The sequence below is a fragment of the Arachis ipaensis genome, chromosome B6 (genome assembly GCF_059453495.1).
Source record: "Arachis ipaensis isolate K30076 ecotype BB chromosome B6, ASM5945349v1, whole genome shotgun sequence".
In the NCBI taxonomy this organism is placed as follows: Eukaryota; Viridiplantae; Streptophyta; class Magnoliopsida; order Fabales; family Fabaceae; genus Arachis; species Arachis ipaensis.
In genome coordinates this window covers 37,854,999-37,869,633 of record NC_142441.1, presented here as the reverse complement: position 1 = coordinate 37,869,633, position 14,635 = coordinate 37,854,999, and the positions used below count along the sequence as shown (strand labels likewise).

At 37.4% G+C, this 14,635-nt stretch overlaps 2 non-coding genes across 2 annotated transcripts; one reads left to right on the top strand and one right to left on the bottom strand.

The window, feature by feature from the left end:
• Nucleotides 1–951: 951 nt before the first annotated feature.
• Nucleotides 952–1,059, top strand: LOC148555186 (small nucleolar RNA R71). The gene has a single exon (XR_015887278.1). It is a non-coding gene; the product is annotated as a small nucleolar RNA R71 (small nucleolar RNA).
• A 9,857-nt stretch (nucleotides 1,060–10,916) lies between these two features.
• LOC148555185 (small nucleolar RNA R71) lies at nucleotides 10,917–11,024 on the bottom strand. The gene has a single exon (XR_015887833.1). It is a non-coding gene; the product is annotated as a small nucleolar RNA R71 (small nucleolar RNA).
• Between the last annotated feature and the right edge of the window lie 3,611 nt (nucleotides 11,025–14,635).

Below are 14,635 nucleotides of genomic sequence, written 5' to 3'. Positions count from 1 at the left end.
CTCTTCAGAAGAGGAATACTCATCAGAGCTCATGAAGGGCATAAGGAGGTTCAATGGAATCTCTATGGTCTCTAGATGAGCCTCAGAGTCCTTTGGTTCCTCAGAGGGAAGCTCCTTATTGACCATTGGACGTCCCAGGAGGTCTTCCTCCTTAGGATTCACGTCCTCCTCTCCTTCTTTGGGTTCGGCCATGGTACTTATGTCAATGGCCTTGCACTCTCCTTTTGGATTCTCTTCTGTATTGCTTGGGAGAGTACTAGGAGGGATTTCAGTGATCCTTTTACTCAGCTGGCCCACTTGTGCTTCCAGATTTATAATGGAAGATCTTGTTTCATTCATGAAACTCACAGTGGCCTTAGATAGATCAGAGACTAGATTTGCTAAATTAGAAGCATTTTGTTCAGAGTTCTCTGTCTATTGCTGAGTGGATGATGGAAAAGGTTTATTATTGTTAAACCTGTTTCTTCCACCATTATTAAAGCCTTGTTGAGGCTTTTGATCCTTCCATGAGAAATTGGGGTGATTTCTCCATGATGAGTTATAGGTGTTTCCATAAGGTTCACCTAAGTAATTTACCTCTGCTATTGCAGGGTTCTCAGGATCATAAGCTTCTTCTGCATAAGAAGCCTCTTGAGTACTGTTGGATGCAGCTTGCATTCCATGCAGACTCTGAGAGATCATATTGACTTGCTGAGTCAATATTTTATTCTGAGCCAATATGGCATTTAGAGTATCAACTTCAAGAACTCCCTTCTTCATAGGCGTCCCATTACTCACAGGATTCCTTTCAGAAGTGTACATGAACTGGTTATTAGCAACCATGTCAATGAGTTCTTGAGCTTCTGCAGGTGTTTTCTTTAGGTGAATGGATCCACCTACAGAAGTGTCCAGTGACATTTTTGATAGCTCAGATAAACCATCATAGAATATATCCAGGATGGTCCATTCTGAAAGCATGTCAGAAGGACACTTTTTGGTCAACTGTTTGTATCTTTCCCAAGCTTCATAGAGGGATTCACCTTCTTTCTGTCTGAAGGTTTGAACATCAGCTCTAAGCTTGCTCAGCTTTTGAGGAGGAAAGTACTTGGCTAAGAAAGCCGTGACCAGCTTATCCCAAGAGTTCAGGCTGTCTTTGGGTTGAGAATCCAACCATAATCTAGCTCTGTCTCTTACAGCAAAAGGGAAAAGCATGAGCCTGTAGACTTCAGGATCTACTCCATTAGTCTTAATAGTATCACATATCTGCAAGAATTCAGTTAAGAACTGAAAAGGATCTTCAGATGGAAGTCCATGAAACTTGCAGTTCTGCTGCATCAGAGAAACTAATTGAGGTTTCAGCTCAAAGTTGTTTGCTCCAATGGCAGGAATGGAGATGCTTCTTCCATGTAAATTGGAATTAGGTGTAGTAAAGTCACCAAGCATCTTCCTTACATTATTATTATTTTCGGCTGCCATCTCCTCTTCCTGTTCGAAAATTTCTGAAAGGTTATCTCTGGATTGTTGTATTTTAGCTTCTCTTAGTTTCCTTTTCAGAGTCCTTTCAGGTTCTGGATCTGCTTCCACAAGAATGTTCTTATCCTTGCTCCTGCTCATATGACAAAGAAGAGGGCACAGAAAAATAATAATAATAATAGAGATCCTTTATACCACAGTATAGGGATCCCTGTGTGAGTAGAAGAAGAGGGGGAGACAAAGAATGTAATGTAATGGAAGAAACACAACTGTGAGGAGGGTTGAGATGTGAGATGAGATGTTAGTAAATGAATAAATAAATAGTATAAGATGGGAGAGGGAGAATTTTCGAAAAATATTTTTGAAAAAGAGTTAGTGATTTTCGAAAATGGTTTTTGAAAAATGTTAGTATTTTTCGAAAATTTTTAAAATCAAAAATAAAAATAAGAATAATTAGTTAATTAAAAAGAAATTTTTGAAAAAGAGAGAAGATATTTTCGAAAATTAGAGAGAGAGAGTTAGTTAGGTAGTTTTAAAAAAGTTAAGAAACAAACAAAAAAGTTAGTTAGTTAGTTGAAACAAATTTTGAAAAGATAAGAAGTTAGGAGGTTAGAAAAGATATTTTGAAACCAACTTTTTGAAAAAGGTAAGATAAGAAGATATTTTAGAAAGTAGTTTTGGAAAAGATTTGATTTTTAAAATCTCAATTAATGACTTGATTCATAAGAAATCACAAGATATGATTCTAGAACTCAAAGTTTGAATCTTTCTTAACAAGCAAGTAACAAACTTGAAATTTTTGAATCAAAACATTAATTGTTATTGTTATTTTCGAAAATTTGGTATAAAAATAAGAAAAAGATTTTTGAAAAATATTTTTGAAATTTTCGAAAATAACTAAGAATTTTGAAAAAGATTTGATTTTTGAAAAAGATTTTGAAAAAGATAAGATTTTCAAATTGAAAATTTGATTTGACTCATAAGAAACAATTTGATTTTAAAAATTTTTGAAAAAGTCAATCCAAATTTTTGAATTTGATGAGAGAAAATGGGAAAGATATTTTTTTGATTTTTTGAAATTTTTATGATGAGAGAGAAAAACACTAAAGAGATGCAATGCATGAAATTTTTAGATCAAAGCATGTGACGCATGCAAGAATGCTATGAATGTCAAGATGAACACTAAGAACACTATGAATGTCAAGATGAACATCATAGACACAATTTTGAAAAATTTTTAATGCAAAGAAAACATGCAAGACACCAAACTTAGAATTCTTTAATGCTTACGCACTAAGAATTCAAGAATGCATATGAAAAACACCATACAACACAAAACAAAAAATCATCAAGATCAAACAAGAAGACTTACCAAGAACAACTTGAAGATCATGAAGAACACTATGAATGTATGAAATTTTCGAAAAATGCAAGATGCACATGCAAATGACACCAAACTTATGATATGACTCAAGACTCAAATAAGAAACACAAAAAATGTTTTTGATTTTTTTATGATTTTCTAAATTTTTTTTGGATTTTTTCAAAAATTATATGAAAAAGAAAAAATAAAGATTCCAAAATTTTTAACATGAATTCCAGGAATCTTGCATTCTTAGTCTAAAGCTTCAGTCCAGGAATTAGACATGGCTCACTAGCCAGCCAAGCTTTCAATGAAAGCTCTGGTCCAAAACACTAGACATGGCCAATGGCCAGCCAAGCTTCAGCATGTAATTCAGACATGACACGCCTGACATACTCATTCCCAGAGGAATTAGACATGGCTTTACAGCCAGCCAGGCTTCAACATGCTTCATGAAACACTAGAATTCATTCTTAAAAATTTTGAATAAAATTTTTGAAAACATTTTTATATTATTTTTTTTTCGAAAACAAAGGAGAAAATTTTGAAATATTTTTGAAAAATTTTTTTGAAAAGAAAACAAAAAGAAAATTACCTAATCTGAACAACAGGATGAACCGTCAGTTGTCCATACTCGAACAATCCCCGGCAACGACGCCAAAAACTTGGTACGCGGAATCGTGATTACACTTTAATTATGTAAAATTCATTGCTCTTTCTTTCCCTGGAAATGGCGCCAAAAATATGATGCCAAGACCATGGTTCACAACTCCGTGTAACTAACCAGCAAGTGCACTGGGTCGTCCAAGTAATACCTTACGTGAGTAAGGGTCGAATCCCACGGAGATTGTTGGTATGAAGCAAGCTATGGTCACCTTGAAAATCTCAGTTAGGCAGATATAAATTGATAATGGTGTTTTCGAATTTAATATAATAAAATAGGGATAGAAATACTTATGTAATTCATTGGTAGGAATTTCAGATAAGCGAATGGAGATGCTTTAGTTCCTCTGAACCTCTGCTTTCCTGCTATCTTCATCCAATCAGTCTTACTCCTTTCTATGGCTGGCTTTATGTGATACATCACCACTGTCAATGGCTACTTTCGGTCATCTCTCGGAAAAATGATCCAATGCCCTGTCACGGCACGGCTAATCGTCTGGAGGCATCACCCTTGTCAATGGCTTCATCTTATCCTCTCAGTGAAAATGGTCAACGCACCCTGTCACGGCACGGCTATTCATCTGTCGGTTCTCGATCATGCTGGAATAGGATTTACTATCCTTTTGCGTCTGTCACTAACGACCTGCAATCGGGAGTTTGGAGCTCGTCACAGTCATTCATTCATTGAATCCTACTCGGAATACCACAGACAAGGTTTAGACTTTCCGGATTCTCTTGAATGCCGCCATCATTCTAGCTTACGCCACGAAGATTCTGATTAAGAGATCTAAGAGATACTCATTCAGTCGAAGGTAGAACGGAAGTGGTTGTCAGGCACGCGTTCATAGGGAATGATGATGATTGTCACGTTCATCACATTCAGATTGAAGTACGAATGAATATCTTAGAAGCGAAATAAGATGAATTGAATAGAAAACAGTAGTACTTTGCATTAATCCTTGAGAAATAGCAGAGCTCCACACCTTAATCTATGGAGTGTAGAAACTCTACCGTTAAAATTACATAAGTGAAAGGTCCAGGCATGGCCGAGATGGCCAGCCCCTAAAACGTGATCAATAGATCAAAAGATAATCCAAAGATTTCAAATACAATAGTGAAATGTCCTATTTATAATAAACTAGCTACTAGGGTTTACAGAAGTAAGTAATTGATGCATAAATCCACTTCCGGGGCCCACTTGGTGTGTGCTTGGGCTGAGCTTGAGTGTTGCACGTGTAGAGGTCCTTTCTGGAGTTGAACGCCAGCTTTTGTGCCAGTTTGGGCGTTCAACTCTGGTTTTGGCTCCTTTTCTGGCGCTGGACGCCAGATTTGGGCAGAAAGCTGGCGTTGAACGCCAGTTTACGTCGTCTGTTCTTGGCCAAAGTATAAACTATTATATATTGATGGAAAGCCCTGGATGTCTACTTTCCAACTCAATTGGAAGTGCGCCATTTCGAGTTCTGTAGCTCCAGAAAATCCACTTTGAGTGCAGAGAGGTCAGAATCCAACAGCATCAGCAGTCCTTCTTCAACCTCTGAATCTAATTTTTGCTCAAGTCCCTCAATTTCAGCCAGAAAATATCTGAAATCACAGAAAAATACACAAACTCATAGTAAAGTCCAGAAATGTGAATTTAACATAAAAACTAATGAAAACATCCCTAAAAGTAACTAGATCCTACTAAAAACATACTAAAAACAATGTCAAAAAGCGTATAAATTATCCGCTCATCAGAGGTGAATGGCGGAAAGGGACTTGTGAGTTTGGTGGTCTAAAGTTGTGTTGAGGAAAGGGTTCATAGGCATTTGGTGGTGGTTGTTGATAGTCCATTGGAGGTGGTTGTTGCCATGAGGGTTGATCAAATCCTTGTGGCTCCTCCCATCTTTGATTGTTCCAACCTTGATGCCTGTTCTCATTGTAATTTCTTCTTCCTGCAATATTATTGTAACCAGACTAATAGCCAAAGGGGTGAGAGTTCATAGTAGTAAATAAAAATTAAAAAAAAATAAAAACAAATTGAAATTAAAAGGTTTTTTAAATTTTGAATATGAAAATTAAAATTTGAAATTTGAATTTTTTTTTAAATTTTGAATTTAAAAAAAATTAATTTGAATTTTGAAAATTGACTTTTGAAATAAGATAAGATAAGATAAAAATTTTAAAATAAAAATCAATAACCTCTTAATTTAATAAAAATAAAAATAAAAAAAATAAAAAAACAAATATTTACAATAACCAATAATAAGGCACACGTTTGCAATTCCCGGGCAACGGAGCCATTTTGACGTTAGGATTTTTGCCAGTAAAGAATTTCATAAAAACAGTCGCGTTGTAGATATAGTCTCTAAACCGACAGAAATCCCTTCGTACAAACGTTTTGGTTGTCACAAGTAACAAACCCCTTTGAAATTGATAACCGAGTATTCAAACCTCGGGTCGTCTTCTCAAGGAATTGCAGGGAAGTATGTTCTTATTATTGGTTATGAAGATTGTAAATTGGGGGTTTTGGAAGTAAGGTGGGAATATGTTATATGACAAGTAAAATAAAATAATAATAATAAAATCTCTCGGCAAGGTATAAGAAATTGGAAGTCCACACCAAGTTATCCTTATCAATGATAATGAAAATTGAATCTTAATTTCACTTAGTTAACCCTTACTTAAAGCAGAGGAAGGTCAAGTGACTAATTAGTTTGATCTTCAAATCCTAGTTAATTCCTAAGAAAAGATTGGGATTATTGAAGCTCAGTTCAATTGGCAAGATAACAATTAACAATTATGCTGTTGAGTTGGATAACTCCTGAGTTACTGATTTCTTAACCAAAACAAAAAGGGGAAAAGTAAATCTACTGGAATAAAAATGCCTTCAGATGGGAAGCAATAATCATGTAAATAAAAGAAAGCAATATTAAACTGAAATACCTCAAATTACATTAACAAAAGAACTTAAATCTGACATAGACATGCATGGAAAAATAAATAAAATAAAGAACTTGGGATTGAGAGTTACTCCTAAAACTAAGAGAAGTCCTAAATCCTAATCCTAAGAGAGAGGAGAGAACCTCTCTCTCTAAAAACTACATCTATTCCTAAAATTGTGAATATGAGAGCCTCCCCTATGAATGGATACAGTCCCCCACTTTATAGCCTCTAATCTGTGTTTTCTGGGCCGCAAACTGGGTCAGAAACAGCCCAGAATTCGCTGGTTGCAAATTCAGATTCACTGATTTTTGTCACTTGCGACGTGGCCGCATGGATCACGCGGTCGCATCGCCTAGCGTCAGGGAAATGATGAGCGGATAATTTATACGCTTTTTGGCATTGTTTTTAGTATGTTTTTAGTAGGATCTAGTTACTTTTAGGGATGTTTTCATTAGTTTTTATTTTAAATTCACATTTCTGGACTTTACTATGAGTTTGTGTGTTTTTCTGTGATTTCAGGTATTTTCTGGCTGAAATTGAGGGACTTGAGCAGAAATCAGATTCAGAGGTTGAAAAAGGACTGCTGATGCTGTTGGATTCTGACCTCCCTGCACTCAAAGTGGATTTTCTGGAGCTACAGAACTCGAAATGGCGCTCTTCCAATTGCGTTCGAAAGTAGACATCCAGGGCTTTCCAGAAATATATAATAGTCCATACTTTGGCCAAGAATTGACGACGTAAACTGGCGTTCAACGCCAGCCTTCTGCCCAAATCTGGCGTCCAGCGCCAGAAAAGGATCCAAAACCAGAGTTGAACGCCCAAACTAGCACAGAAACTGGCGTTCAACTCCACAAATGGCCTCTGCACGTGCAACACTCAGGCTCAGCCCAAACACACACCAAGTGGGCCCCGGAAGTGGATTTATGCATCAATTACTTACTCATGTAAACCCTAGTAGCTAGTTTATTATAAATAGGACCTTTTACTAGTGTATTAGGCGTCTTTTTGACCATCTTTGGTCTCAGTTTTATTTCATTGTTCATCTTTAGATTACCTTATGATCCTTTGATCACGTTTCAGAGGGGCTGGCCATCTCGGCCATGCCTGGACCTCTCACTTATGTATTTTCAACGGTAGAGTTTCTACACTCCATAGATTAAGGTGTGGAGCTCTGCTGTTCCTCAAAGATTAATGCAAAGTACTTCTGTTTTCTATTCAATTCATCTTATTTCGCTTCTAAGATATCCATTCGCACCCAAGAACGTGATGAAGGTGATGATTATGTTTGACGCTCATCATCCTTCTCCCTTATGAACGCGTGCCTGACAAACACTTCTGTTCTACATGAAATAAGCTAGAATGAATATCTCTTAGATCTCTTAACCGGAATCTTCGTGGCGTAAGCTAGAATGATGGCGGCATTCAAGAGAATCCGGAAAGTCTAAACCTTGTCTGTGGTATTCCGAGTAGGATTCAATGATTGAATGACTGTGACGAGCTCCTAACTCGCGATTGCAGGGCGTTAGTGACAGACGCAAAAGGATAGTAAATCCTATTCCAGCATGATCGAGAACCGACAGATGAATAGCCATGCCGTGACAGGGTGCGTGAGCATATTATTCACTGAGAGGATAAGATGAAGCCATTGGCAAGGGTGATGCCTCCAGACGATTAGCCGTGCCGTGACAGGGCATTGGATCATTTTCCCGTGAGATGACCGAAAGTAGCCATTGACAGTGGTGATGTATCACATAAAGCCAGTCATGGAAAGGAGTAAGACTGATTGGATAAAGATAGAAGGAAAGCAGAGGTTCAGTGGAACGAAAAGCATCTCCACTCGCTTATCTGAAATTCCTACCAATGAATTACATAAGTATCTCTATCCCTATTCTATTATTTAATTTCGAAAACTCCATTATCACTTTATATCTGCCTGACTGAGATTTACAAGGTGACCATAGCTTGCTTCATACCAACAATCTCCGTGGGATTCGACCCTTACTCACGTAAGGTATTACTTGGACGACCCAGTGCACTTGCTGGTTAGTTGTATCGAAGTTGTGACAATTATGAATTAAGATTAGAGCACCAAGCTTTGGAGCCATTACCAGGATTTGTTCGAGCCTGGAGATCACAATTTCGTGCACCAAGTTTTTGGCGCCGTTGCCGGGAATTGTTTGAGTTTTCGGCAAGCTTTTGGTCCGGTAACATCAGTGCCAAGTTCGAATCCGGCAACAACACCAAGTTTTTGGCGCCGTTGCCGGGGATTGTTTGAGTTTGGACAACTGACGGTTCATCTTGTTGCTCAGATTAGGTAATTTTCTTTTTATTTTATTTTCAAAAAAATTTTTCAAAAATATTTCTAAAATTTTCTCATCTGTTTTCAAAAAAAAAAAAATGTTTTCAAAAAAATTTTTATTCAAAATTTTTAAGAATGAATTCTAGTGTTTCATGAAGCATGTTGAAGCCTGGCTGGCTGTAAAGCCATGTCCTATTCCTTTGGGAATGAGTATGTCAGGCGTGTCATGTCAGAATTACATGCTGAAGCTTGGCTGGCCATTGGCCATGTCTAGTGTTTTGGACCGGAGCTTTCATTGAAAGCTTGGCTGGCTAGTGAGCCATGTCTAATTCCTGGACTAAAGCTTCAGACTAACACTGCAAGATTCCTGGAATTCATATTAAAAATTTTGGAATCCTTATTTTTCTTTTTCAAGTAATTTTCGAAAAAAATCCAAAAAAAAATTAGAAAATCATAAAAAAAAAATATATTTTGTGTTTCTTGTTTGAGTCTTGAGTCAAGTTATAAGTTTGGTGTCAATTGCATGTGCATCTTGCACTTTTCGAAAATATCATGCATTCATAGTGTTCTTCATGATCTTCAAGTTGTTCTTGGTAAGTCTTCTTGTTTGATCTTGATGATTTTTTGTTTTGTGTCTTTTCATGTTTATCATATGCATTCTTGAATTCTTAGTGTCTAAGCATTAAAGAATTCTAAGTTTGGTGTCTTGCATGTTTTCTTTGCATTAAAAATTTTTCAAAAATATGTTCTTGATGTTCATCATGATCTTCATAGTGTTCTTGGTGTTCATCTTGACATTCATAGCATTCTTGCATGCATTCATTGTTTTGATCTAAAAATTTCATGCATTGCATAATTTTCATGTTTTCATAAAAAATTCAAAAAATCAAAAAAAAATATCTTTCCCTTTTTCTCTCATCAAATTCGAAAATTTGAGTTGACTTTTTCAAAATTTTTTAAAATCAAGTTGTTTCTTATGAGTCAAATCAAATTTTCAATTTGAAAATCTTATCTTTTTCAAAATCTTTTTCAAAAATCAAATCTTTTTCAAATTTCTTAGTTATTTTCGAAAATTTCAAAAATATTTTTCAAAAATCTTTTTCTTATTTTTAATCAAATTTTCGAAAATAACATAAACAATTAATGTTTTGATTCAAAAATTTGAAGTTTGTTACTTGCTTGTTAAGAAAGATTCAAACTTTAAGTTCTAGAATCATATCTTGTGATTTCTTATGAATCAAGTCATTAATTGAGATTTTAAAAATCAAATCTTTTTCAAAACTAATTTCAATCATATCTTTTCAAAAATATCTTCTTATATTATCTTTTTCAAAAATATCTTTTCAAAATATCTTTTCTAACTTCCTAACTTCTTATCTTCTTAAAAATTTGTTTCAACTAACTAACTAACTTTTTGTTTGTTTCTTAACTTTTTCAAAACTACCTAACTAACTCTTTTTCAAAATAATTTTCGAAAATTATCCTTCCCCTATCTCATTCTATTTATTCATTCATATCCTAACATCTCATCTCACCTCTCTTCCATCCTCATAGTTGTGTTTCTTCCATTATATTACATTCTTTGTCTCTCCCTCTTCTTCCACTCACACAGGAATCCCTATACTGTGGTATAAAGGATCTCCATTATTATTATTATTTTTTCTGTGCCTTCTTCTTTGTCATATGAGCAGGAGCAAGGATAAGAACATTCTTGTGGAAGCAGATCCAGAACCTGAAAGGACTCTGAAGAGAAAATTAAGAGAAGCTAAAACACAACAATCCAGAGATAACCTTTCAGAAATTTTCGAACAGGCAGAGGAGATGGCAGCCGAAAATAATAATAATGTAAGGAAGATGCTTGGTGACTTTACTGCACCTAATTCCAATTTACATGGAAGAAGCATCTCCATTCCTGCCATTGGAGCAAACAACTTTGAGCTGAAACCTCAGTTAGTTTCTCTGATGCAGCAGAACTGCAAGTTTCATGGACTTCCATCTGAAGATCCTTTTCAGTTCTTAACTGAATTCTTGCAGATATGTGATACTGTTAAGACTAATGGAGTAGATCCTGAAGTCTACAGGCTCATGCTTTTCCCTTTTGCTGTAAGAGACAGAGCTAGATTATGGTTGGATTCTCAACCCAAAGACAGCCTGAACTCTTGGGATAAGCTGGTCACGGCTTTCTTAGCCAAGTACTTTCCTCCTCAAAAGCTGAGCAAGCTTAGAGCTGATGTTCAAACCTTCAGACAGAAAGAAGGTGAATCCCTCTATGAAGCTTGGGAAAGATACAAACAGTTGACCAAAAAGTGTCCCTCTGACATGCTTTCAGAATAGACCATCCTTGATATATTCTATGATGGTTTATCTGAGCTATCAAAGATGTCACTGGACACTTCTGCAGGTGGATCCATTCACCTAAAGAAAACGCCTGCAGAAGCTCAAGAACTCATTGACATGGTTGCTAATAACCAGTTCATGTACACTTCTGAAAGGAATCCTGTGAATAATGGGACGCCTATGAAGAAGGGAGTTCTTGAAGTTGATACTCTGAATGCCATATTGGCTCAGAATAAAATATTGACTCAGCAAGTCAATATGATCTCTCAGAGTCTGCATGGAATGCAATCTGCATCCAACAGTACTCAAGAGGCATCTTCTGAAGAAGAAGCTTATGATCCTGAGAACCCTGCAATAGCAGAGGTAAATTATTTAGGTGAACCTTATGGAAACACCTATAACTCATCATGGAGAAATCATCCAAATTTCTCATGGAAGGATCAAAAGCCTCAACAAGGCTTTAATAATGGTGGAAGAAACAGGTTTAGCAGCAGCAAGCCTTTTCCATCATCAACTCAGCAACAGACAGAGAACTCTGAACAAAATGCTTCTAATTTAGCAAATCTAGTCTCTGATCTATCTAAAGCCACTGTAAGTTTCATGAATGAAACAAGGTCTTCCATTAGAAATCTGGAAGCACAAGTGGGCCAGCTGAGTAAAAGGATCACTGAAATCCCTCCTAGTACTCTCCCAAGCAATACAGAAGAGAATCCAAAAGGAGAGTGCAAGGCCATTGACATAAGCGCCATGGCCGAACCTGTGAGGAGAGGAGAGGACGTGAATCCCAAGGAGGAAGACCTCCTGGGACGTCCAGTGGTCAATAAGGAGCTTCCCTCTGAGGAACCAAAGGACTCTGGGGCTCATCTAGAGACCATAGAGATTCCATTGAACCTCCTTATGCCCTTCATGAGCTCTGATGAGTATTCCTCTTCTGAAGAGAATGAGGATGTTACTGAAGAGCAAACTGCCAAGTTTCTTGGTGCAATCATGAAGCTGAATGCCAAATTATTTGGCATTGATGCTTGGGAAGTTGAACCTCCCTTGTTCATCAATGAACTAAGTGATCTGGATCAACTGACATTGCCTCAGAAGAGACAGGATCCTGGAAAGTTCATAATACCTTGTACCATAGGCACCATGATCTTTAAGGCTCTGTGTGACCTTGGTTCAGGAATAAACCTCATGCCCCTCTCTGTAATAGAGAAACTGGGAATCTATGGGGTGCAAGCTGCTAAAATCTCACTAGAGATGGCAGACAGCTCAAGAAAACAGGCTTATGGACAAGTAGAAGATGTATTAGTAAAGGTTGAGGGCCTTTACATACCTACTGATTTCATAGTCCTGGATACTGGAAAGGAAGAGGATGAATCCATCATCCTAGGAAGACCTTTCCTGGCCACAGCAAGAGCTGTGATTGATGTTGACAGAGGTGAAATATTCCTTCAATGGAATGAGAACTCCCTTGTGTTTAAAACTCAAGGATCTCCCTCTGCAACCATGGAGAGGAAGCAGAAAAAGCTTCTCTCCAAGCAGAGTCAACCAGAGCCCCCACAGTCAAACTCTAAGTTTGGTGTTGGGAGGCCACAACCAAACTCTAAGTTTGGTGTTGAACTCCCATATCCAAACTCTAAGTTTGGTGTTGGAGAGTCTCAACAAAGCTCTGCACATCTGTGAGGCTCCATGAGAGCCCACTGTCAAGCTATTGACATTAAAGAAGCACTTGTTGGGAGGCAACCCAATGTTTATTTATCTAACTATATTTTTTCTTAGTTATGTGTCTTTATAGGTTCAGGATCATGAGGAGTCACAAAATAAATATAAAAATTGAAAACAGAATAAAAAACAGCAGAAGAAAAATCACACCCTGGAGGAGCATCTGTCTGGCGTTCAAACGCCAGAACAGAGCATAGTTCTAGCGCTGAACGCCCAGAATGGGAGCATCCTGGCGCTGAACGCCCAGAACAAGCATGGTTCTGGCGTCCAACGCCAGAAATGGCAGCAAAGGGGCGTTGAACGCCCAAAATGGGCACCAACCTGGCGCTGAACGCCCAGAGTTGTGTGCAAGGGCATTTTGCATGCCTAAATTGGTGCAGGGATGTAAATGCCTTGACACCCCAAGATCTGTGGATCCCACAGGATCCCCACCTACCTTCACTCACTCTCTTCTCTCTTCTCAATCATCCTCTATCCCCAATAAACATTCATCCCTTCTGTCTTCCATTTACCACTCACACCCATACACCCACTTACCTTCAAAAATTCAACATCTCTTCCCTACCCAATCCCACCCATATGGCCGAATACACACAGCCATCCATCTCCTCCATATCCTCTTCTTCTTCTATTCTTTCTTCTTTTGCTCGAGGGCGAGCAACATTCTAAGTTTGGTGTGGTAAAAGCATAGCTTTTTTGTTTTTTCCATAACCATTGATGGCACCTAAGGCCAGAGAAGCCTCTAGAAAGAGGAAAGGGAAGACAAAAGCTTCCATCAAGGGTCTATAGCTCAGTGGTAGAACATTTGACTGCAAATCAAGAGATCCCTGAGATACCTCAGGGGATACATTTTCTTCCACACAATTATTAGAAGCAACTAAGGGTGGAACATCAAGAGCACTCCATCATCCTTCATGAAATCAGAGAAGATCTAAAAGCAATGAAGGAGGAGCAGCAAAGACAAGGAAGAGACATAGAAGAGCTCAAGGACATCACTAAGGTGGACTCATTCCTTGTTCTTATTTCTTCTGTTTTTTGTTTTCTATGTTATGTGCTTATCTATGTTTGTGCCTTCATTACATGATCATTAGTAGTTAGTAACTTTGTCTTAAAGATATGAATGTCCTATGAATCCATCACCTCTCTTAAATGAAAAATATTTTAATTCAAAAGAACAAGAAGTACATGAGTTTCGAATTTATCCTTGAACTTAGCTTAATTATATTGATGTGGTGACAATGCTTCTTGTTTTCTGAATGTATGCTTGAACAGTGCATATGTCTTTTGAAGTTGTTGTTTAAGAATGTTAAATATGTTGGCTCTTGAAAGAATGATGACTAGGAGACATGTTATTTGATAATCTGAAAAATCATAAAAAATGATTCTTGAAGCAAGAAAAAGCAGCAAAGAGCAAAGCTTGCAGAAAAAAAAAAAGAAGAAAAAAAAAATAGGCGAAAAAAAATAGAAAGAAAAAGAAAAAGCAAGCAGAAAAAGCCAATAACCCTTAAAACCAAAAGGCAAGGGCAAATAAAAAGGATCCCAAGGCTTTGAGCATCAGTGGATAGGAGGGCCTAAAGGAATAAAATCCTGGTCTAAGCGGCTAAACCAAGCTGTCCCTAACCATGTGCTTGTGGCGTGTAGGTGTCAAGTGAAAACTTGAGACTGAGAGGTTAAAGTTAAGGTCCAAAGCAAAAACAAAGAGTGTGCTTAAGAACCCTGGACACCTCTAATTGGGGACTTTAGCAAAGCTGAGTCACAATCTGAAAAGGTTCACCCAATTATGTGTCTGTGGCATTTATGTATCCGGTGGTAATACTGGAAAACAAAGTGCTTAGGGCCACGGCCAAGACTCATAAAGAAGCTGTGTTCAAGAATCATCATACTGA